This window comes from Lepisosteus platostomus, unplaced genomic scaffold (assembly GCF_059453375.1).
Source record: "Lepisosteus platostomus isolate fLepPlt1 unplaced genomic scaffold, fLepPlt1.hap1 Scaffold_144_H1, whole genome shotgun sequence".
NCBI lineage: Eukaryota > Metazoa > Chordata > Actinopteri > Semionotiformes > Lepisosteidae > Lepisosteus > Lepisosteus platostomus.
The window spans coordinates 26,064-51,982 of NW_028291525.1; the positions used below are offsets into that span (position 1 = coordinate 26,064).

General features: G+C 46.3%; 1 non-coding gene across 1 annotated transcript; it reads left to right on the forward strand.

Annotated features, from left to right (window-relative positions):
• The first annotated feature begins 23,885 nt into the window (after positions 1–23,885).
• Positions 23,886–23,967, forward strand: trnal-uag (transfer RNA leucine (anticodon UAG)). The gene has a single exon. It is a non-coding gene; the product is annotated as a tRNA-Leu (tRNA).
• The last annotated feature ends 1,952 nt before the right edge of the window (positions 23,968–25,919 follow it).

A 25,919-nucleotide genomic window follows, 5' to 3' on the forward strand; every position in this document is an offset into this window, starting at 1 on the left:
CCTTCGTACTTGGTTCTGGACTCTGCAACTGTCTATATCTGTGGGAGAAATTCGTACTCATCAACTTTTTTTGTATTCAAATTAAAAGTACAACTGAAAGAAGTTTTATAATGAAAATGACCTAATTTTAGTAATCTCTTGGCAACATTCTTACTGTTCTTCTTCTGAATATCCTTTAGGATACTTTGGAAGTTGATGATGAGGTTAGCCAGGCTGGGATCCTCTACTTTCACACTGATATCATTTAGGATGTAGCCCGGAAAATGGTTTATGTTCTTAATATAATTAGCAATGATTTGGTGAGACAGTCCAGTGGTCTTCATTTGGTTACAATAATTGTTGTTTTGGATAGGCCCTTTACAAAGTTTAAGGAAGATGCAGATGGATCCATAAAAACAGGAATCTGGAAACATTTTCTACCTGATAAATGTAGAGTCACTATGTTTATGGCTGAGATTTCACATGGGTGAATTTTAAGCTAAGGAGTAAAAACATGTGCTATGGAAATATCACTGCTCAATTTTAAATGCCTTTAAAAAATAAATACCTCCTGAGAGCAATCTGCCACTCCAAGATCCTTGGTAAGGTCCTGTTTAAACCCAGCCAGGTGAGGAGCATCCAGGGAGTGCGTTCTGTCCAGTCCAGCCTGGGTCACCATCTTCCTGAAAGCCTGCTGATGGCTTTTAAGAACTGGGGGGACAGAAGGAATACAAAATACACATTTAAACATGTTTACTTCTAAGACAAACTAGAATACAAGTATAAAACAAAAGATACATTTGGAAAAAATAGAAAGTTCTCCAGAACTCACATCTTCCCCTTCCTCTTCCACTTCAGTCTCTGGCATCTCTTCCTCCTGGACAGCAGCCTCTTGCTCAGGGCATCTGGACCACTGGTATATCATTTTAACATACCCTTACATAAAGGTAAAGGTTAGAAATGAAACAGAAGAACCCTTATAAATTCTAAATATCTTACCTTGCTGATGTGTCTTCAAGATTCCACATAAAACAGTCCATGGACTCCGCCAGTCTCACATTCTCACCACACATGAGCCCTATGCTCTTGCAATCCCCGACCTGCCGATTCCTCAAGGGATTCAACAAGTCCTTCCTGGCCTGGAGAAGGACCTTGCTGATCTCCTCTGCTGAGGTTCATTTCATACACACCCTCTTTAGGTGAAGAGGAAACTGGTCAAATGTCTTCAGGCAGGTCTTGCACACCAGAGGAATCCTCATGGGTCTCTTTTGAAAATAAATAACTTTTGTGTAAAGGAACAAGTCAAGACTGTTTCAGTTTCTTAGCCGAGCCTTAATTTTCTCTCCAATAGCTTCACCATATTGTTTATTGTATTTTTATCAGAATTATACCTTGCTCTAAAATAATGACTTTATAAAACAACTTAACTCTTACTTGGTCATGTTCCCAGTCTTTCCAGTAGAAGTCGTTGTAGAATTTAAAAACTGCTGTGATAATTTGATCTGCCCGAGTGTCCTTCCCTAACCCAGTATTGATAGTTTGTGTACTGTAGGGTCCAAAGGTGGTGTTCTGCAATTTCCTCCCATAATGTTTCTTTGATCAGTTGGAAGTAAGTGTGAAAGCTTCCTCCCAGTGGGGAAGCTCAAGATCCTCTAGTTGTATGACAGATTTTCGTCCTAGTGCTCTTCGAGGATCTGCAGTGTGGTGTGAAGCCAATTTTTGGCATTGCTTACCAGCTTCAGATATGTGAGTTTAGGTGGCTTGGCAGGTTTTATAAGTTCCTCAGTCTTCCATCGTAGGCTGGCGGGTGCTCGGTTCTACCGTCCAATAAAACTGCTGTGTTTTGTAAATGGTGGACTGTTTGGATCATTTTGTAGATGATCCTGGTTCCTTGGTGGAAGGTATCCTGTCTGACATGTTTGTTGTGTAGGCAGTGTGGAGGGTGACCATACGGTTGCGTGCATTGTCAACTCTGGATTGATCCATACTTACCATTTAAATGCCTAAAGCTTCGTTGACACCGTTAGGTTTCCACTGTTACGCAGCTTTAACTCTGTAGAATCTGTGGCTCCATAGGAAGACTATCTTGCCTTTCTGTGTGTCGCTATGTTTCTGCCTGGGTCTTCTTCAGGCATTGTTCTGGAACACTGTGTCCATGCTGGCTTGTTTTTATCCTGTTTTGTAAGGGGCAGTGTGTTGTAGTTCCTCCTAGGGGGCTAGTTTGTATCCCATGGTCTGTGTTCCTTCTGTACGTTTCTGTATGAGTAGGTGCAGTTTCAGTTGGTGAATGGGTTTCTGCTTTCCCTGGTGGGGATTATGCATGGACCATTAACATCTCAATAGGCAATCAGGGTCTTTTGTTTTCCTCCCTAGTAGGACTGTGCAAGCTGTGTGAGTTTCCATAGCTGATTGGTTTCAGTTATTCTTCTGTTTGTTGCGTGTTAGTATGGTGAAGAGTTCCAGTCCCTGTAGGATCTGGCTAGTTAGGAGAGGGGAACGAAGCTCCTTCTCCCAGACTTTATCCGAGAGGGGACCATCTGGGACAAGGAGAGGACTCTCCTTCCAACGACTAAAACCCTCCCGGTTTTTCTGATGTACAGGTCTTGTGTAAAGATAGTATTAAGTCTTTTGATCCACTCCCTTTCCTTTTTCTTTCTTTCTGTCTCTGTCCAGTTGGGGTTGCTTTCCAGTCCCATGGTTCCTGATGTACCTGTGTTGTGTCAGCTGGGTTCGGATGGAGTTACCCGTTCCCCCCACATAGGTCACCCCGCACTTTTTGCACTGGATGCTGTAGATGGCGTTATTGATGTTTTCTGAGAGTGCCCTTTGCAACTGGAAGATTTCTTTAGTTTCTTTGTTTTGGATAGTTGTTTTCTGTTATGAAATGTTTGGCTCTTGGTGTATATGATCTGTTGTGTACAGGTTTTAGCTTGCTTTGGTCTAATTAATGCTAAAGGTTTTTGTTTTTTTCTGTGTGCAGATATGATTTTGTGCTCCCTCAGTATGTTTGTGTTTTCTAATATCATGGTTTTTGGTTGGTTTTTATGCTGAGTTGAAAATATGATGTGTTGAGGGGTATTTTTCTGTCATCTGGAGTTTTTCTATTTAGAAATGTTTGTGCCACATTTTTGAGGAAACTTTGTGTGTATCTTCTCTGGCATAAAGCTTGGAAGAGTGTTTATTTGGCTTCCTCAAAGTCTTGTTGTTGTGTACAGATTTTGTGGAAGTGTAGGAGTTGTGATTTTACCAGTTCTTTAAAAGTATGTTTTGGGTGGAAGCTATCCTTGTGCAGTAAGCCGTGTGAATGTGTCTTTGAAAAATACCTTGATGTCCAGTTTGTCTGTGTTGTTGAAGGAAGAAACTTTGTATGTGGTGGTGTCTAGGAAGTCTATCATGCTTGGTGTATTTGAGTTTAATGGACCTGTGGTGTGTGTTGAGGGTGTTAATGATTTCTTGCAAGGCTTGATATGTGCTGCCTATATGTTTATTTTTTATATCTTTGCCCTGTGATGGACTGGTGTCCTTTCCAGGGTGTAGCCTGCCATGTGTCTATTTCTTGCCACATTTTAAAATGGAGTTATAATCTTACTATTTTTACAGTTTTAAATTGACATTTACAAATGTATATTAAAGCAGCTACCCACCTGAACTAAACTATGTCAGCATGTGTAGTCTGCAAAGGAACAAGTAATAGGTTTATTCCATACTGAAAAGAGAAGAGAGAAAACTCAACGTTTCGTCTGTGAAGCCTTCAGGTGTGAGAAAGACAGGGCAGGTTACAAAGATTAAATAGCACAGAAGAACAAAAGCTGGGAGAGGGGAGGAGGCAGGAGCGGCAGAGAGGCCACTCAGGAAGTGCAAAGTGGAGAGAGGTGAAGAAAGGTATGAAGTCAAGACCTGCAAGAGAATAGAGAAGATTACATTAAAATAAGTCAGTCATTGAGAGATCCTGGCCATTTGAGGTGAAAAGAAAAACTATGGGCTTGGAGAAATCTTTAACCTTCCCAGCCCTAATATGTTCTCTGAAGCGTTCTCCTAGACTCCTTTCGGTTTCCCAAATGTAGATAGCTGGGCATTTTTTGCAAGCGATACAGTAAATGAGATACAGGATGTTGTCAGGGTTATCCGGAATTGTCCTGTGATGCCCTGAATGTCGTTAGATATGTATTTGCAAGTGATGCAGCGAGTGCTGTTGCAGGGGAAGGTGCCAAGTGCGAGGGAGCTGTGAACAAGAAGCTTATGTGGTGGTCAGCGATAAGAGATGATTGGGCGGTCGGGAAAAAAGAGTACCGATGGAGGGATCGTCCTGTAAAATGGAGTCATTGTTAATGATGGTCCTGGGGATAGAAATTGGGTTAGGGTGGTAGGAAAGCACCGAGGGAATGCGGTTGTGAGACCAGGAGTTCCGGATTGAGTTGATGAGCCGAGGGCTGTTTTTGGCCTGGGAGTAGAATAAAGTGACACCTTTCGTCAAACTTTTTGACAGGTACCACGCCCCCTTTTTCAGGCAATGGGAGGCCGCCATGGGCAGATGTCCTGCCCCCTTTTTGGCTATTGGTGCATCATTACGAGAGGATGTCCCGCCCCCTCCAGAGCCAATGGTGTGTCATTATGAGTGTTGTAGTCCCGCCTTCCACTCCCTGGGCCTCAGGGTCCAAATACCCACCATCGCATCCCCCTCAATTTATAAATAAGTGTATGAAAGCACGTATTAGCGACGAGGGTTGGAAGGTGATCAAGTCTGCCGTAGGTTTCAGCGCGCTCTATTATAACCCTAAGGAATCGGGGCGTTACGGCGGTGTGTGGGGAGTCTGGTGAGGGCCGCGAGTTCCCGGGGTGTAAGCGGCACCAGCCGCAGCCAGGTGTCAGACTGGTTGACCCTGATAGCATGTCTCAAAAAACATCAAGCGCGCGCGCGCGCACACACACACACACACACACTGAGTAAAGTGGGCCGCGAGATCCCGGGGTGTGGGCTGTTGCAGCCAGGGTCCGGTGACAGTGTGTTTGACCCTGACAGCAAGTCTCAAAATACAGCAAGGACGTGTAAACACACACACACACACATACACACACAAAGTCTCACGGAAAGAACTCGCAGGACAAATAACATGTGAAATGTGAACCACTTTACTTCATCAGTAGGTTTTCAAATACAGAAACATCAAAGGAAACATCCCAGTATACACTTTTGAACTTTTCAAACACGTTACAGACTACTGCTTGCAATCACCAATTAAATGTTGGTGCAGAAAATCAGTTGTAGCTATCACCCCAACATTGTTCAGAAACTCAGCAGCATCTGAAAAAGCGTTCATAAGGCCCTTTCTCTCGCCATTTCTATAGCCATGAACACCAAACTGGGCAACTCTGTCTAACAGATCAAATAAATTTGCCTGAGTGATCAGAGGGACGGTGTAACCACAGGTTCTATGTAAAATACGTTGTATTTTGGAATACACACCGCTGAATCCGCCAGGCTTCAGTTTCTAATCTGAAAACATCAGAATCACAGTAATTTCACTCATGTTCTTTACATACACATCTATCTCTTTAACAAATTCAAGGACATGAGCATTCTGTTTATTGATTTTAATTTCAAGCTTTGCAGAAAGAAGGGTGTAAAGAACTCTTTGTAAGAATTCTAACGTATATATTCGGAATTCTTCATTCTTTGGACGATGGCTCACCCGTCTCTAAAACACAGCCGTGGTTTTACATAGATCTTTTTTTCTCTTGTGTAAAAATAAGTATAATGTTTCTTTTGCAATGCACCAAAAGTCACGTCTAGTATTTTTCCATCTACCTTTTCAAGTAAGGAGCGATCGGTTGTCAATTATGTTTCTCAGCAAGTGTTTTATACTCCGCTCAGTATGATTTGTAATGGTATAGGCACCCAGGCCCCTGGCGATGTACAGAACAGCCGATAAAATTTGGGCTAAACTGAGAGACGTATAAATTTCTAACGCAGCAAACGACACATCTTCGTACCCATCCGCGCACCCGTCAACCAGGCATGTGTGACCCCGTTGAGCTGGATGATTAATCAAACAGGCCTCGCATTCATCAATCAGAACCCCCTTTAAACAATGGCTGAAGATGCAACATTCCACCGACTTTACAATCTGATCCATAGCATCAGGCTCATTAGAGCCATCATTAGCTAAACTAAGTTGAACATCATCATTATTAACATTTTGGCGAATACATATGCACAGACACGAAACATTCAAGCTCGATGGTAGTTAGAAGATTGATGCGTCGACCTCTTCGTTATTCTATTAAAGGAAAAAAGAAAAGGAAGGCTTAACAAAATAAATAGGCATGCTTTTTACCTAAACTATTTACCATTTTAATGCCTCTTTTGTGTTAGAGTTTTTCGTTTCCTCCAAACTCGCCGCGGTTTAATATTAACTATTTGTAGCGACTCTTTATCATCAGTCGTTGACGGTTCACCAACACCAGATTCCCCGTACGTGCTCACATGACAGCCACTGTCACACACCACTGAGTGCGGGGTCAGCTTTTGCTAAAAAGAAGACGAAGTGTTGAAAATGATATACGCTAAGCGCAGATTGAAACAACAATTCCATTATCAGAAAAAATATTTTAGCAACTTACCTCTTCAGTTTGCATAGCAGAGGAATCCGATGATTCACTACTCAAAGAAGCCATCTTCGCAGCAGTCAATATCGGGGCCTGACAGCTAAGGTGTCACACTTCAAAACCGGCAAGTCGGCTCATTTAAGCATAAACTCCAAATCCGTAACCATGCCTACATAGCTCAAGACAGTTTTCAAATGGTTGTGATGTTTTAGAATGCCCCACCATATCCCCCTGCCCCAAAATCACACGTGTTTTATCGAGAGTGAAAAGTAATCACATTGAATTAAAATACGTAAGCTTATTTTTAATGAGAAATTCTTAACAGCTTTACAAAAGTTTGAAATACTTTTCCACATACCGTGAATGTAAAGTCTTTAAACCTTAAAAATATTCACATGCAACCCAAACCTCAAATGATGTGTGTTTGCCTAGAAAAGAAATTACATTGAATCAAAAAATGTAACTTATTTTATTTTTTGAGAAGAGCATTGTGGGGCTGGTCTTTATTTTTTAGTGGATAGGTCATAAAAGTGTTACCATAATTGAATAAGACACATTTAGCAGCAATAACTTTTAAGCACAAGCAAAAAATTGATATTTATAATGCTTATAGGAAGGAGAAGCTCATTAAGATGAGGGCCAGGCTAAATCAGTGGAGACACAGGTCCCTGACCCTAAAGGGAATTCCACATCGAGCGCACTCAGTGCACAGTTAAAATCTCCGACGACCAGCCCTGGCTGCTGAAAGCAGCTCGCCTCCAGCTGCTTGAAGAAGGCGAGCCGCTCAGCTTCCCCATTGTGGGCGTAGATGTTGCTCAGCAGCACGGACTGTCCAGGAAACCCAAGACAGACCTGCAGGAGCTGGCCCTCCGTGTCGCGGTGCAGGAGCCTTACGCTCTCGTACACTCCCCCCCTCACCAGCACAGCCACCCCCCTCCTGCACAGGCTGGAGGCGTTGCTGTAAAACAGCTCCCCGTCCCACTGTGCTCGCACCTTCCGGACACACTCCTCGTCCCAGAAGGTCTCCTGGAGGCAGACAACATCCGTCCGCCCCAGCAGAGCTAACACTGCCCCCAGCTTTGCTCAGTCCCTCAGCCCGTTGGCGTTTAAAGAGGCGAAAGTTGCCATCACGCATATGGCCATAAGAGTGAAATTAATTCTCCGGCCCGCGCGACAGTTCCCCCGCCCTTTCTGCCACATTCTCATTGCCAACACTTGCCGCTTCCTCCCCACCTCCTGTCTCCGCCACCGCAGAGACATCAGGGATGGGTCTGCGGACAACTCTTGAATTGGGATTGAGGTTGGGCTGAGGCCTGACGTGGTGCCACTGGATCCCAGCCTTCGAGGGCCCAGGCGGTTGTACCCCGGCTTGCCCACTCCCCTCCCCCTCCTCCCTGTCCTCCCTCTCCACCCCATCCATCTCCACCACCTCCCCTTCCCCCTCCATCTTCATGCCCTGTAATACCCCTCCTCCGTCCCTGCCCCATCCATCTCCAGACACCCATCCTCCATTCCTACTTCCACCACTTCCCCTACCTCCCTCTCCTCCCACGACCATATCCAACTCCCCTTCCTCAGTCTCTGCCAACGGTGCCTGACCGAGTATTGAAGAGGCTCCCTCACCTGGCAGGCCGGTGTCTTGTGGCCGCTGCAGGGCAACCGGGCGCTTCCCCTCAGGCTCCTCTGGGTCCTCGGGCGTCTTTTCGTCTGGGCCTATGTCCACCTTGCCAGGGTCTTTTCGCCGTTGCCGCTGCCGCTTGGTCACACGCCTCGCAGCAGCGCCTTTGCTGACCCCAGCAGGCTTCTCATGCCTGGACCCAGAAGAGGGCCCTGCTGGCTCACTGGTAAGCTGGAAAACCGCTGACGGTGATGGTGGTGGTGGTGCTGGTGCCGTCGCCTCCTCCCTCTGCCTCTCTCCCTGCACAGGGTGGGGTGTCAAAAGCCCACTGGTACGCTGAGGGGCCGCCTCTGGTGGTGGTGGTGCCCGTAGGATCTCAGCTGCACCACGCTGCACCGCCGCATGTTGTGGAGCAACCTCCCTCTGCTTCTCTTGCGGCACAGAGTGGGATGCAGCAGGATTGTTAGGGCAACGGGGCGCCCCTGCTGGTGGAGATGCTGGCTGGTCCCCGGCTCCTTTCTGCTGCGCTATACCCAGGATTGGAGGGGCCTCCCTCTGCCTCTCCCCCATCACCGGCTGGGGCATTGCTGGCTCACTGGGGTCCTGGGGCGCCGCTGCTGGCAACTCTCCATGCTCAGCTGCAGCGACCACTCGTAGTCCATCTTCAACCCCCTCGGCGTTGCGGGCAGCTGCTCCTGCTCCGGCTGGATCTTCCGGCTCCGGCTCGCAGTTGCAGCTCATGAGCGCATGGAGGCAGTCCGGGCACTTGGCAGCGGTGCAGTTCCTGGCGCGGTGGCCGGGCTGTCTGCACTCATAGCAGAGGAACTCGGGGCAGTCCTTGGCAAAGTGCCCCGAATCCAGGCAGACATGACACACCCTTTGTTGCTGGTCGTGGAGGACCCTGAAGTACTGGTCCCCCTCTGCCGTGGCGAAGCGGGTGCTGTATGGCAACGAGGCTACATGCCATCAGCAATGGTGGTCCCAGGGTAGTGGCGCATTCTGATGTCCGAAATCACTCTCACCCCCCAGCTACTCAGCTTCTCCTTGATAGTCTCGTCTGAGATATATGCTGGGAGGTGGAGGAAGGAAACCACTACCTCCTTCTGCTCCAGCCTGCGGCAGGGTCCGCGTGTTCTTTTGAGTACAGAGTCAGTTCAAACTCTTTTGGCGTCTGGGGGCGGCAGGCAAAAAGAGAGCCCTCCCCACAGACGCCATGCACCGCTGCGATAATAGCACCCGCAGATGGTTTCTCCACACAGCTCACATCCACCACAACAGTATGCGCCCTTGCAAAAACCCGCCGGGGGGGTTCTGAATTCCTCATCCTTCTCTTTCCTACACCACTCTCCTCCTCCACTACAATAACATTCTCTGCCTCCATGTTTTTTCCTTCCATTAAAACACAAACAGGACTCAGAAAGCAACAAAAAAGCAACAACAAAAAACCAAAAGTCTCTCCCCTCCCCAAACAGCGCTAGGCTGAAGGGGAGGGCTTCAAAAATCAACCAAAAATTCACAAAAAATCACAAAAAACAAAGTCTTACTTGAGACAAACAAATGCTCTATTCCTCTCCTTCTTCCTGCTCTCACGCTGACCACGGCCCCTGTGACGTCAGAGGGCCTGCTCAAGGGGGTGTGGCCGTAAGCGAGAGCAGGGCTCAATGGCACCTTTCTTATAGAGAGGACAGCTCCGTCACCTCTTTTACGACGCTGCTTTTTTCCCTTGCGTTTTTCTCTTCTTCCCACGTTCTCTCTCTTCACTGCCTTCGTCCCCACTCTATTTCACTTCAGTCTTTCACTTGTAGCGGCAATGCTTGTTAATAAGACAGAATTAAGTGTTGCTGTGCTTTCCCAAATGAGGCCCCATCTCTCTGTTCATCTATGTAGTGCAGCCAATGAGAAGCTACTCATGCAGGCTGATTTAAAGATGTTTTCTATTGATAAGAGACAGCTCCCAAATGGGGATGCACTTAGCTAAGACTGGCTATCATGATCAATGGTCATCCATTGGCGCCTATCTGTCTAGGGAGTGCCAGATGGACATCTGGACTGCATTCCTAAGTGTCAGGAGTAAGTGACTCATATCTCACCTTGATCAACCAATCAGGGACTGGTAGGGCCGAGTAACCCACGTGGGTCTCTGATGCCAACGAAACTTTCAGCCAATGAACAAGCTGAAGTTCCTCCAGGTAAAAACAGGCAACACAGAACTATTCAAAGGAGAACTCCAGGGGTGCGAGACAGTTCCAGGGCAGGACAGCCCAGGCGCAGAAAGGCTCCCAAGGGCAGGACATTCTCGCAGCGCGCCTCCTGACCATCCTGAGACTCAGCCTGGACCACCACGGAACGGCCGGTGTGTCCAAGTGCCAGAACTTTCCTTTGTTCTAAGAGTCGAGAGCGGAGGTTGCCAGAGAGTAACCAGAGGATCCACCCGAGGTTAGCACCAGCAGCAGGCCTGGTGAAAAGGTCAGAACTGTGGACAGCTGAATCACTATTCAGAACTATCGCTTCATCAGGAACGAACCGGTATTCTTCCTCACCTGCTGGGACCCACACTCATCTTTTCTCCTGTGCACAAACTTTGCTAGTTAAAGCCAACACTAACTAGCCGGTCAGTGAGCATCAGCAGCGCACCGTCGCAAGCCACACAGCACAGCCTGGCACGGAGCCAGAGAGCCCGCAAGATATCTACATCCCCAGAGATTGGATGAGTATTCAACTGCACTGCATCACAGCTCGAGAATACAATTGTTATTCCAACCAGTTGATATCAATTTAATTCCTAAGAGTTATGTACTTGTTTTGAGTATCTAATGTAGAAGTTATAACCAAGTTCATTTACGAAACGGTCTAAATGAATGATATACTGAACGTATGTCCTCTTGATATACGTAACTCTTCGTAACTGATTGAATATATACCTTTTGTATTCTGATAACCCTCTCGATAAGATGCATATTTTATGTATAAATATTTGATGTATAAATATTTTATTAATAAATATTTCCTCGTGTATTAGTACCTGTGTGTATGCGTTGTTTGAGTTATATCGCATGGTTGGATTCTAAGGCCATTAAAAGAATCATTTTATTATTTACTGCTACAATTAATAATTGTCCCAGTAAATGCCCAAACCCTACAGAACTGGTGCCTCGTGAGAGCACACTACAACTGTATTATTATTATTATTATTATTATTATTATTATTATTATTATTATTATTATTATTGAGAGACAGGCTCACTGTCTGTTCCTCAGGCTGGGACAGGAGACCACACACTGTATTTTTATTATTGAGAGACAGGCTCACTGTTCCTCAGGGTGGGACAGGAGATGACATACTGAATTATTATTATTGAGAGACAGGCTCACTGTATGTATTTTTATTACTGAGAGAGAGGTTCACTGTCTGTTCCTAATGCTAGGAAAGGAGATCACACACTGCATTATTATTATTGAGAGACAAGCTCACTGTTCCTCAGGCTGGGAAAGGAAGTCACACACTGTATTATTATTATTGAGAGACTGGCTCACTCCTGTCTGTTCCTCAGGTTGGGACAGGAGATCACACACCGTATTATTGTTATTGAGAGACGGGCTGACTGTCTGTTCCTCAGGCTGGGACAGTGGATCACACGACGTTGCGCTGCTGATGCTCTCTGAAGACCGGCTAGTTAGTTTTGGCTGAAACTAGCGAAGTTTGTGCACAGGAGAAAAGATGACTGTGGGTCCCAGCAGGTCAGGAAGAAGACCAGTTCGTTCCTGATGAAGCGATAGTTCTGAATAGTGATTCAGCTGTCCACAGTTCCGACCTGTTCACGAGGCCTGCTGCTGGTGCTAACCTCGGGTGGATCGTTTGGTTACTCTCTGGCAACCTCCGCTCTCGACTCTTAGAACAAAGCAAAGTTCTGGCACTCGGACACACTGGCCGTTCCGTGGTTGTCCAGGCTGAGTCTCAGGATGGTCAGGAGGCGCGCTGCGAGAATGTTCTGCCCTTGGGAGCCTTTCTGCTCCTGGGCCGTCCCGCCCTGGAATTGTCTCACAGCCCTGGAATTCTCCTTTGAATTCCCTTTAGAATAGTCTTGGAGCTCTGTGTTGCCTGTTTTTACCTGGAGGAACTTCAGCTCGTTTATTGGATGAAAGTTTCATGGGCATCAGAGACCCACGTGGGTTACTCGGCCCTACCAGTCCCTGATTGGTTGATCAAGGTGAGATATGAGTCACTTACTCCTGACACTTAGGAATGCAGTCCAGATGTCCATCTGGCAATCCCTAGACAGATAGGCGCCAATGGATGCCCATTGATCATGATAGCCAGACTTAGCTAAATGCATCCCCATTTGGGAGCTGTCCCTTATCAAAAGAAAACATCTTTAAATCAGCCTGCCTGAATAGCTTCTCTGTGGCTGCACCACAGAGATGAAGAGAGAGATGGGGCCTCATTTGGGAAAGCACAGCAACACTTAATTCTGTCTTATTAACAAGCATTGCCGCTACAATTAGTAGGAAGAAAGATACAATATTTTGAAAATGTAATATGTTTTAAAGGATTAAAGGGAAAAGAAATACTTTATATACGCAAACTAATTCTACTGAGCTCCTCTAAACAATATCGCCTGAAGAATTGTCAAAGCACAGTGTATCAATTTGGGTGACAGTGGGGGAAAAGGATCACAACATTGAAAACCACAAGGCTTATTTTCAACAACAAAATTTGTGCTTGATAATATTTGACAAAAAAATGAATATTACACGCACGGAAATCAATATTTACCATTAGGGTAGAATGCAGCATAGAACAGTTGGATAGAAGGTTAGTGTAACTCTATAGTGCATCACAGAGGCTGGTCTCTTCCCCTCATTATGCAGGCTGACTTGTTCACAGTGAACTGTCCTCCAGCGATAGTCAGCTGTAATCACTTATGCAGACATGATGTTAATACCCTGACAGCATCTTGGCTGATTTGGTTAAAGTGTTTTCCTATTAAACAGGAGATTCTGCGTTCAAATCCCAGCAGTGTCTTTCTTCTTGTCTTGTCTTACAAAATGTATCACTATGGATGATTACATGCAGCTTGATTTTGTTTAATGCAAGTTTTCATTCCCTTTCTGATGGCTCTCTACAGTAATTTTTAAAAGTACTAATCGGGATGGATTACTGTACATATCCTCAGTAAAGGGGAATATATAAGTAGTGACTATCCAAATTGCATTTTTGTGTGAAACACATTTCAGAAAATCGAAAACCAATTTTCAAAACTCACAATAACAAGACAAAGGCAAAACATAAGTTCACTTGCACTTTATGCATATTTACCACAACCTTGCCTTCTGATCATAAAAAGTCTTAATTTTAATATAGCAGTTTTAAATGGGACATTCAGAACATGGCATATGAGAATATATGGTTAACCGAGGATGAGCAAAGGATGATCGCACTTTCTGCTTATCGCTATGAACATACCCCTGGTTATAAAAATGTCTCAAAATTCTGACACTGAGGTGTGAGACACAATGTAACAGGCTCTCATAATCCCGAAATACAAGAAATTTTACTGTAGCGTTTTATAAATTTGACCCTGTGAACATTGCATGTCCCTCCATCCTCATTACCAAAACATCTCAATGTCCCGACACTATGTACTTTTGTAATTACAATAATTCACTGTTTCATTTATGAGTTGTGACATTGTGAACATGGCATGTTAAAGTATTTAGAAAATCTAGATCAGAACAGGCTAAATGCAATTCCTAGTGATTTATCATTTTCTTACTTTCTAAATGAAAAAAATATTTTTTCAGTGATTATGACACTTCAGTATGACATAAAATATGCTTCAATGACAGAATAAATAATAATAATAAATAATCATCGAAAAAATACCCAAAGTGGACATTCATAGTTGTGATTATAGGAATGTTAGATATCGGGTGAGTAGCTGCGTCAGCATGCGTAGGCTGCAAAGGAACAAGTAAAGGACTATTCCTGCTGAAAAGAGAAGAAAAGAATCACAATGTTTCGGCTGTGGAGCCTTCTTCAGGTGTGAGAAAGACAGGGCAGTAAGCAAAGAAAATTTTCTTTTTATCTTTGCTGAGTGCTTTTTATCGCTGATGACAACATCAAAGACATTAAGGAGTTTTTACAGCTAACAGCTCCACATCAACTTCCTTACATAACTAACCTCATCAGATCCCTCAACTCCCAACTCTTCCAGTTTCTCACTTCAGAGAAGGAAAAAAAACTCAAAATCCTCTACAGAGAAAAACCATCAACACCCTTATCACCTCCACCAATCCTAACCTTGGTGTTACTACACCCTCTGACCTTTCCCTTTCACCCCTTTGCATCCTCAGCTAACATATTTTAATAGTACAACAAAATTACAATAGATTGTACAGTATTTATGTTTAAAATTAAGGTAAATATGTCAAAATATCAAAGTCCACGGTGCTAATGTAACAATGCTTGCATGTTCTTAAACAAATCTGCACTGTATTTTTAAAATATTTCAGCAGAGGATACAACGGGGGTATAAATGACGACTCGACTTTTTCTTGGGTGAATATGGTTTTCTGGGGAGTTGCGATGTTGGGCATACAGTAATTGGACATTTCCCGGTGATTCTGACACCTGTTAAGCACTCGCATTTCCTGCAAATATTAAAATGGTTAAGGTTTCGCTGAGAAATCCAATCGACCTTTGCGAAGACAATGTTTACATCACATAAGAAACATGTCTCTGGGTGGACTCGAACCACCAACCTTTCAGTGAACAACCAAACGCGCCACACAGATGGAATGGTGGGTCCGTGTCTCACATCACAACTTTCAGGTTAAGCTGGTAATATTTCTTCTGCACTGATAATCAAGAATTGAATTTCATTTCTCGCAAGCTGTGTGAATTTCTTGAAATACAAGTTTTCCAGAAAGGAAATGAATACATGCATTCAACGAAATCAAGCCCTTTGTGATAGTCTGAAATGGTACGTTATGTACCACAAGATAGGAAAAAAAACATGACTGGGATTTTAACCTACGTGACCTACGTTACCAGACCGGAGTAAAGTTAGCTTGAAGTTCGAAAACGATTTTGGCACGCCTGTAGCGTTTACACGAAACCTCTTAGAATCGCGAGAATACTTGCTTTGTGTATAAAATACATTGTGAATGCTTTCTCAGCCTTTACTTTTTCGTTTATATGACATTTTTTTGACCAATCACGAATATTCTTTTGTCCATATCATCGCAACGGAAGCACAGAACGCCTTCAAACCAAATACATTTTAAAGACCACGACATGTGGATATTTCCACAGCCTCTACATCAAAGTATCAGTGAGCTAATTATCTTTTTTTAAACCTCCGGTTTTTCATCGATGCGTAATTACGCACTAACTGGAACCTGGGGGACCGCTGTATACACAAGATCACAACGCGAGAAATGCTGTTCAATACGGCTTCATGCGAAAAACCCGTATATGACTATAGGCAACAGAATAGTGCAGTATCCAATTACTCAGACTGTAAGCACGCGAATAAAGCTTTGTCTGAATTCTGAAACCCTTTCTTTACGTCCTGTTTTCATTCAGGTAAGAGTCAACTATATGCACAATACTACTGACAGCAGGAAGATTAAAATATTCTTTACTCAGCAGCTTATTAAAAACAGCTCCCATGATGTTCAAACCGATTTTTTACACAGAACACTGACACAGCTTTGCGTTCTGAATCTCTTTTTCTCGTGCGTTTATTTAATGTGGCACAATGCACTGGGATAGGGGTATTCTGTTCACAAACCAATAGCATTTAAACCACAGCACCCACAATGCTGCAAGTAAGTGTTTTGCACACTAAGCAGAGAGCGATGTCTTCCTCGTTAGTATAGTGGCGAGTATCCCCACCTGTCACGCGGGAGACATACAAGGTACATCAGGACGTGCATTGAAGTGAAAGCAGGATGCGCTGCGACATCCACTGTGCAGATCCCGCCACACTAAGAGGTGAGTGGGTCTTTTCGATCACAGCGCTAGGCGAATCCCCAAACAGTGTGCGTGGCAACAAACGAAACAGGCCTGTTTCAGCCCGGTTTCGATCCGGGGAAATTGGGCCCAGTAGTGGCGGGATCTGTACAGTGCATGTCGCAGCGCTTCAATGTGCTTCCTGATGTCCTACCCCGAGAACTGAAAAGACAGCGTCCGCAGCAACCACAGCTCAGGTCTCTGCACAGGAGCTAAGCTGCCCCCATCTCCTCTGCTCTGCTCTGCGGCTCCTGCGGAGTGGAGTCCTGCCTGGAGCCGTGTTTGCAGGCGGCAGCTCCCCGCGCCCTGTCTGTGCGTCGTGTCCAAGGGCTCCTGGGAGGAAGAGAGAGCCCTCCCACTCGGGGGCTTTTCCACGGTCTGTGTGAGGAGGGGCGGGTGTGTCCAGTAGCTTATCGAGCGGAAGCCTTGGTCGGCGGAGAGCTGTGATCGTGCAGACCTTGAGGTGTCACCTCTTTGTCTGCTTTCCCGCCCCCCCTCCGCCCAAGCTCTGCTCCAAAGTAGCCCGGCAACCCCTCACACCTGCACCTTTCACAACTTAAGTTGTGGTCATGAGACACCCATGGGGCGTTGTTCTGTTCTTGCTAATTGTTTCCTGCCCGTCGCAGGCAGGAGTCCATGCGAGGAAGATGCGCTGGACAGAGCTCAGAGGGCGCACCTGGGTGGCTTTCCTTCTGAGTGACGTTCCTGCAACACTCTCCCGCTCCTCTTGGTGCGCTCATGCCGCAACACAGGAAGGCTGGAGCAGGTGGGTGTGGAGAGTGTTAGACTGAAGATTTAAAGGTCCCTGGTTCGATCCCGGGTTTCAGCGTTTTGTTTCATGGAGCCCTCTGTTCCTCTCTGCAGCACCCCCTTCCTAAAGTGACGCTTCCCTTTCTCAGCCTGAAATGCAAGCGAGACACCAGCAGCAGTCCCTGCTGGTTTCCGTAGTGTAGAGGCTGTCACGTCAGCCTAACACCTGAAAAGTCCCCGGTTCGAGACTGGGCGGAAACAGCATCGTTTTGCACGCTCCTGTACTTCACAGAGGTTTTGAGCGACCGGTCATTTGTTGCCAATGTATTTCCGGTGCCTTCATGCACTCTTGTACCAAACGCACGTTCCTTCTGTACACGGAGCAGATCATTCGCAATTGGGCTGTGCCGACAGACCAGGACGAGCTCTGTTGGCTCAAATGCAGTGCAGGACCTGCAAGAACAACAGAAAGATCAGCATCCAGCGGGGGCTTCTTAGTGAGCCCAAGATCTCATCAAGAATCGGCTCCAGCAACAGGGCTGGGCGCATTGTTCCATTCTCCGCCCACTCTCGGTGTAAACAAGTCTCTCCTGGTCTCTGCTTGAATTGCACTTTCCTGCGTTTGCTTTGGTGTAACTGGCTTCCCCTGCATGGGCGAATGTGAAGAAGATCCTTAGTAAGTCATTGAAGAAAACCGAGAAGAGGTCGGAGTGACCTCTGTCGTTCATCAACGATCCAGTCAGGTAGTACTCCTCTGTAAAGCGCTGTTCGTTCACATGGATTGGCTTTTTTTTCCCTTCATTCGTGCAAGTAGTAAAAGCAGACGCCCCTTTAGGGAGCCTGTCAGCACCCGGAGTTTTCCCCTTCTGTAAGCTCTCCATAGACTCTCAGCTCTTCTACTGTCAAATCCCCCTCAAGTACTTCCCTATCTTCTTCACTCAAAACGTTTTCTAGCTTTGAGGTAAAAAAATGAATTTCTTCATCCTTTACCTCTGTAGAGCTGTACAGTCTTGAGTAGAAGTGTCACGCCCTCTGCAGCCAGAGGGCGGTCCTTCTCTGTCCTGTCCCTAGTTCCTGGTCTGCTGTCCTTCCTGTCCCTCTCTTTCCCTTGGGCTATATATTTCCGGGTCTTGCACTCTGTCCTCGCTCAGCACTGACGTTCGGATGTCCTGAGACCCGCCTAGCACCAGGGCGCCCCACGTCCGCTCCCTGAGGGCACAGGTTTCTATACGGCATTCCTGAACTCTTTGCACTAATGAGCCCGGGCCTTTTTCCCGTCTCGCCGCTACGCATATGGGTCTTTTTCCGCACTCCTGCTCCCCACAGTTAGTCCCTTTGGACGTCCGTGACAAGAAGGCCTCGATGCAGGAGAGGATAGCACTCAGCTCTGTACTCTCTCTTCCCTCCTCATCAACTACACTTTCCATGACAGACTTGGAGCCTACCACTTTCCTGAAAAAGAAGCGAGTACACTTCTCATTTTCTTCCAAGAACTGCACTCTGCTTCTTAACAGCACTCCTCGACTGCTTTCTTCGGCTATGCTCCGGATGTCCTTTTTTAAAAGGGTGATATCCTCAAGCACATCGAAGCCACTGTGCAGCATCGTGTAGAGACGCTGCAGCTGCCTCTGTTTCCTGGCTAGCACTCCTCTCCGTCTGGCAGCAGCCTTCCTTCCCTCAGCCATGAAAAAGGCCTTTGTCCTCACCTTCACCTCCTCCCACCACTCTCTTACTGACCCGTACAGACACTGCAAGGACAGCCACTGTGATAGTTTCTCCTTGTAGCGGGATACTACCCCCTCGTTCTCTAGCAGCTTTGTGTTGAGTTTCCAGAGGCCTGGGCCAAAGACAGTCCCGCCCTGGAGTTCCACTCTACACCCTAAAGCCTGATGATCTGAGAAGAAGACAGGCTGAAGAGTGACCCCAACAACTTTCACTCTCTCTGAGACAAAGCAATAGTCAATTCTGGAGCTGCTATTCCTCCCTGACCATGTATATTCTGCTGTTGTGGGATATATACATCTATATGTGTCTGAGAGTTTAAAGTCTTGAACTAAGTTTTGCAGGGCCAGTGAGCTGGAATCCAATTTTATCGGCCTTTTGGCTAAGATCAAGTTCAAGTGGCATGCCCGCAGTTCTTGTCTTTCCAAAGTTCTAGAAGGCGATCGAAGATCCTGAAGAGTGCTTGAGCTGGTATCGCCCTAGGTTGAGCCTAGGGGGTTAAGGCCAAGCAGCAGCTGAGCTGGGTGGGATCCGGCAGCAACGTTCTCTCTCTCTGCTCTCTCCTCTCCCCTCCCCCTTTCTCTTGCTCCACCTCCTTGGCCTCTTGGCTGGGAGTAGGTACTCGTGGCCTGCCCGCGGTGCTTGCTTTCTTCCTCGAGACTCAGAAGCGCTATCCGCTCCCTCTCTCTCTCTCCTCCTGCGCCTGCACCTAGCTGGGCTTTGCCCACAAGGACAAAGTCCAGGGCTCACTCGCTGCTCCTTTAGCAGCTAAACCCTCCTCTCCACAGGACCTTGCTCTCTCTCTTTCTCTCCTTTTTTCTTTTTTCTCCTTTCCAGATGGCAGACAAGAAGACACTGATCCGGTTCCACTGGACCAAGAAAACAGAGACGATGCCAACTGCGAAATCCTTTTTCATTACCTTCCTGAGAGGGATCCTGCAGTTGGTGGCCGGAGATCTCTACTGCCTGCAAGACAACAAGGCAGAGAGATACATGGAGGCCTACATAGCCACGGACGCCTCATATGAAAAGGCAACGAAAATGATCAGAGAAAAAGGTAAGCACCCCCGTTTCTCTGATTTCAGGCCGGAGCCTATGAGGAAGACAAACCAGAGGACCATCACAATCCTCACGTACAACCCCTACGTACCAATGGCACTGGTAACAGCGTACCTAGGGAGGTATGTAACTGTGGTGGGCAAACCGACGGAGATCAGGGACAGTTGCGGCGTCTGGTACGGCAAACGCCAGTACCGAGTCCTCCTGAAAGAGGACCTAGAGGGCGTCGACGGTTTCCAGCACCCCCCGGCCCGCTTCAACATCGGAGCCGACAGGGGGTACCTTTACTACCCCAGGATGCCGGATTTCTGCAAGAAGTGCAGACAGTCCGGCCACAAGGAGAACACGTGTGACATCGTCAGATGTCACAACTGTAACAAAGAGGGGCACCTGGCAAAAACCTGCCGGGCAGCCAAAAAGTGCGATGGATGCGGCGCCGAGGGACACCTCCTTCACGAATGCAAGGTAAGCAAACCTTCGTTTGCGCAGGTGGTGGAAGCCGACCAGCAGAAACCGGTCTCAAGACAAAGGGAGAGAGGTGAGAACAAAGAACCCGCACCTCCCCCGCAGAGAACCGAAACTGCCGAGGCCACACCCCCAGCCGCACCAGTGCCTCAAGATGGCAGCCAGGACGACGGACAAAATGGCTGACCGGAGGAAGGGCCCTGGATAACTCCCAGCAAGAAGGGAAAGAGGATCCACCTTCGGAAGGACAAAAGAAAAGAGTGGTGTAGCGGGGAGGCTTAATAATAAGGCAGAATTAAGTGTTTCTGAGCTTCCCAAATGAGGCCCCATTTCTCTGTTCATCTCTGTGGTGCAGCCACAGAGAAGCTATTCATGCAGGCTGATTTAAGATGTTTTCTTTTGATAAGGGACAGCTCCCAAATGGGGATGCATTTAGCTAAGTCTGGCTATCATGATCAATGGGCATCCATTGGCGCCTATCTGTCTAGGGATTGCCAGTTGGACATCTGGACTGCATTCCTAAGTGTCAGGAGTAAGTGACTCATATCTCACCTTGATCAACCAATCAGGGACTGGTAGGGCCGAGTAACCCACGTGGGACTCTGGTGCCCATGGAACTTTCAGCCAATCAATGAGCTGAAGTTCCTCCAGGTAAAAACAGGCAACACGAGATTCAGTAAGATTCAGTAAGATTCTGGAGAGGATTCTGTGGACTGTTCTAAAGGGAATTCAAAGGAGAATTCCAGGGCAGGACGGCCCAGGAGCAGAAGGCTCCCAAGGGCAGGACATTCTCGCAGAGCGCCTCCTGACCATCCTGAGACTCAGCCCGGACAACCACGGAACGGCCAGTGTGTCCGAGTGCCAGAACTTTCCTTTGTTCTAAGAGTCTAGAGTGGAGGTTGCCAGAGAGTAACCAGCAGCAGGCCTCGTGAACAGGTCAGAACTGTGGACAGCTGAATCACTATTCAGAACTAGCTCTTCATCAGGAACGAACCGGTCCTCTTCCTGACTTGCTGGGACTCACAGTCATCTTTTCTCCTGTGTGCAAACTTTGCTAGTTAAAGCCAACACTAACTAGCTGGTCAGTGAGCATCAGCAGCGCACCGTCGCAAGCCGCACAGCACAGCCTGGCACCGAGCCAGAGAGCGCGGATTGGACAGCAACAGCCTGCAACTGTTTCTTTGTGCCCGCAGGAGATCTGAATCCCCAGAGATTGGATGAGTATTCAACTTCACTGCATTACTGCTCGAGAATTCAATTGTAATCCCAACCAGTTGATATCAATTTAATTCCTAAGAGTTATGTTCTTGTTTTGAGTATCTAATGTAGAAGTTGTAACCAAGTTCACTTTACGAAACGGTCTTAATGAATGATATACTGAATGTATGTCCTCTTGATATGTGTAACACTTCGTAACTGACTGAATATATATCATTTGTATTCTGATAACCCTCTCGATAAGATCTGTTAGGTTTACATGCATATTTTATGTATTAATAAATGTATCCTCGTGTATTAGTACCTGTGTGTGTGCGTTGTTTGAGTTATGTCGCATGGTTGGATTCTAAAGCCATCAAAAGAATCAAAAGAATTAATAATTGTCTCAGTAAATGCCCAAACCCTACAGAACTGGTGCCTTCAGAGAGCCACTATGATTACATATTTGGCGTCCCTGAGCCGGTTTTCTTACATATTTGGCGTCCCTGAGCCGGTTTTCCTACAGTGGTAAGGGAGAACCGTTTCCTCGTCCTAGAGGAAACGGAACTTTCTTCCCCCGAGGCCCAGGAACAACCGGAGGAGGCAGCCCAGGAAATGGAAACCCCCCCCCCCCGAGGCCCAAAGATGACAGGAAGTGACAGCCCAGGAAACGGAACCCCCCTCCCCCGAGTCCCACGGACAACAGGAGGAGGCAGCCCAGGAAGAGGTTACCCCCTCCCCCGAGGCCCAGGGACAACAGGAAGAGGCAGCCAAGGAAGTCGGAACCCCCTCCCCTGAGGCCCAGGAACAACAGGAAGAGGCAGCCCAGGAAGTGGAGCCCCCCTCCCCCAAGGCCCAGGAGCAACTGGAGGTCCCCGAAACTCCTGGAGAAAGGGAAGAAAAAAGCCTTCCCGAAGCGGTGGCGGAGAGTATCCTCGAGGAAGACAAGATTACTTTGAAGCCGCCCTGGAGCTGGGACTGATGGTAGGGCTGGACCTGTCCAGCATGTTTACCTTTCAGTCCCCAGCGAGACCTGGAGGGAGCCCAGCATATTCCCCCCAGGACCCGAACGAGAGGAGTTACATCTAGGCTAAACAGTGCCCAGATGTAGACTCCCAAGTTTTCCACTGTAAGCACAAAGAGAGGAGGTTCAACTTTCACTTGTTTAATCATGATTGTGAAACTTACCTTTCTAACAACTAACGTGAGAGGGCTAAGAGACCCGGTGAAAAGATGGGGAGTCTTTCATGATCTGGTCTCAAAGTCTTTCTCAGTTTGTTTCTTACAGGAGGTCCACCTGAAGGATGAAAGCGACAAGCTGACATTCACCAGGGAATGGACGAAGGGAGAATCATGCTGGAGCGTAGGAGGGGTCCACTCTTCCGGAGTGAGAATCCTCCTCAGAAACCCAGAGATGACGCTGGTTTCCTCCTTCTCGGTGGTGCAGGGCCGGATCCTGGTCGCAGACATCGACTGGAGGGGGCAGAAGTTGAGAGCAATTAACGTCTATGCTCCGACGGAACCCTCTATCCGGAAGGAAGTGTTTGCTGACCTGGCCAGCTGCTGCACCACCAACAGACAGGTGGTGCTTGGCGGGGACTTCAACGTCGACCGGGAGAAGGGGAGCGACGCTAGCTCGGCAGAGCTGGAGTCGCTACTCAAGCAGTTCTCCCTGGTAGACGGTTTCAGACGGTGCCGCCCTAACGACGCCGGAACGACATGGAAAAACTCCCGGGGAGTGTGCAGCCGCCTGGACTACATCTTTCTGCACACGACCTGCTCCCTGGAGTCGGCGACGGTGTCCCCGGAGTGGTATTCCAGCCACGAGCGCTTGACGGTTTATACTCCGATTTATACTCCTTTTGCACCCTCAGCTGAAACATGTTAAAATAACAACGCAGATTTGTTGGAGAACCTGACAAGAATTATTGGGTTAGTACTGTATGTATTCTTGTATATTTACTTTAATTTTAATATAAATGTAAACATCCATGCTGTATAAGCTATTGTAATTTTAAAATATGTTAGCTGAGGATGCGAGGGGGGCTATTATACCTTGTGAAACACGCAAGGAACCGTAAAAAAGGCTGATATTTGAATAAAATTGGCGATCACAAGAAAACCACAATTTATGTGGTATTATCATCAATATCCTTCAAAATCGACGTTCAAATGAAGGATTTGAAGGAACTATGAAAAAAGCAATAGCAGTAGGAGAGGATTTTGATTTTTGCTCTTCAAGTCAGTAGATCGACGTAGAGTTGCGCCCCTACAAACAGCACAAAGGATGAAACCCACCTCCTTCGTTATTGCTATGTTTGTGCCGGTGAAAGTAGCGTTTGTGCTATTGAAAGCATCTCAGAAGATGAAGGTGCAGTCACTTCCACATGTCATGATATCATTAGATCCGACTACAAGAGCTGAAGCCCCCCAGTCCAAGCCAGCAATGTGAGGAAGATGGACATGGAGGAAGGTAGCGTGGCCGAGCGGTCTAAGGCGCTGGATTTAGGCTCCAGTCTCTCTGGGGGCGTGGGTTCAAATCCCACCGCTGCCAAATGTTAATGTTTTAAGACCTGCAATACGATCAGTAAAAGTGCTTTTTGTTAGGCTGCAGGAGGTGTTAAGAGATAAACTTTCTAAAAGACAGGCTTAACATCAAGGCAGAAAAAATATTTTGTTTTCTCAACAGAAATTCTCTTTGGCACGTTCAGCTTTATGTAGGGAACAACATCTGCCAAGATCACTTTTGAGGCAGTGCACATGATAGTGTACCGGCAAGTACAGTACATTCAATATTGGCTGTGGTGGTGAGCTGCTTTGGTCTGTGAAACTTTTAATTCTTCACGCCGAATCGTTGGCAGGGGTAAAGCTTATTAAATCTTTGAACATAGCGCTCCATCAGAAGTACTTTGTTCGTGATCAAAAGAGATCAGAGGATTAACTTCATGAATTCACATAGCATACCTTACAGGAAAGATTTAAAAGGGGAATTGATTGTGCTTCCTGATGTTGTTCCTGTGGTTTCTTTGGATACAAAGGTGAATGTTCTTTGACGTTCTGCTAGAGTATCCACTGGGTGAGCTTTATCAATTAGCTCGGATAGGTCATCAGTGCTCCGTCTCCAGGAAAATAATCAGCACTGTCGATCACGAGTTTACAGATTTCTCCAAATAACAACTATACATTTTAACCCAGCGGTTAGCATTCCTTCAATCCAATAGTTTTACTCTGGATAAAAAGCAGCGCAATCTACAGAGATGATGATATTCAAATATTTCAACGTTCTTATTGGATTACCTGTATGGAGATATCGCTCAGAATTCCTAATATGATTTTGAGTTCAGTTTTGCTTTACTACTTTCAGAGTCTTTTATTGACCTTGCTGAAGCAGAGAAATGACATAATCACAAATGCGACCTACCTGTGCTGCTGTTTCTGGTTAATAATTATTATTGCGAGGAAAAAAAAACAGCTCCTTGCATTAAGAGCAAGAGCAACCAACGCGCTCTCTTGTTGAGTTGGGTTTTTTCCGTGGTGCTCTTCCTCAGATGCAAAGTTATTTGGCGAGCAAGGACCTCTGAGAAGGAGCCTGAATCCGTCAAGAACTCTGAAATTCTAATATCGCACTACCGTCTTGTGTACAGAGATCTGCTTCTTCCTTTTTGAGTGTTTTGGTGTTTAAGAGCACACTTCCTACCTCGAATGTTAGTTTCAGGAGATGTGTTACCAGATCACAGATCATCTTGAAAAGATTTGGGATGCACTGGCTCAGTTATTTGAAGGAACCTATACCACCAACGCACTTCTGAGAAGCACCTGCACATGTTCGCAATCCTCTCTCTCACCTACAAAGTTATGAAGACACAGACGACCAACAAAAACTAATTTGATTCACTCAATTATTTGTCCATCTCTAAAGCCTGTGTGTATTGACAAGGCAATTCAAAAGCACATATTAAATAAGAACACGATCCTTCTTGTTACCATTCACGTGGTTGGAGCGTTGTTTCGCCCTTTAACATTCTTCTACAATATTTACAAAAGGGCTTTATCACTGGAGTTGTGTGCATCAGTCCATGAACATCAACTGTACTGCTGTTTTTCTATGCGTAATTTAATTGCAAGCACTTAAAAGATGCAAAAAGGTTTCAAAGAAAACATAATTGAAAGACAGTCGAGTAAGGAGGTAGAAAAACGCACTCCCCCATTGAAGAATCAACCACCGTCGCCCATGTGACTGGATATAAAAATAAATTATTCATTTCAATTATTCATGAAGGGTGGATTGTGGTCAGTAAACATATGCACATCTTTAAGTCAGTTCCACCATCTGTGTCATAGGGGATGTAGCTCAGTGGTAGAGTGCATGCTTTTCATGTATGAAGTCCTGAGTTCAATCTCTGGCGTCTCCAGATGTCTTAAATTATTGTGCTCGCATCGCAATCTTCTGTTGAGTAAGAACTCTTTGCTCGTGTTCATAGAGAGCCAGGTTTACACAATTAAATT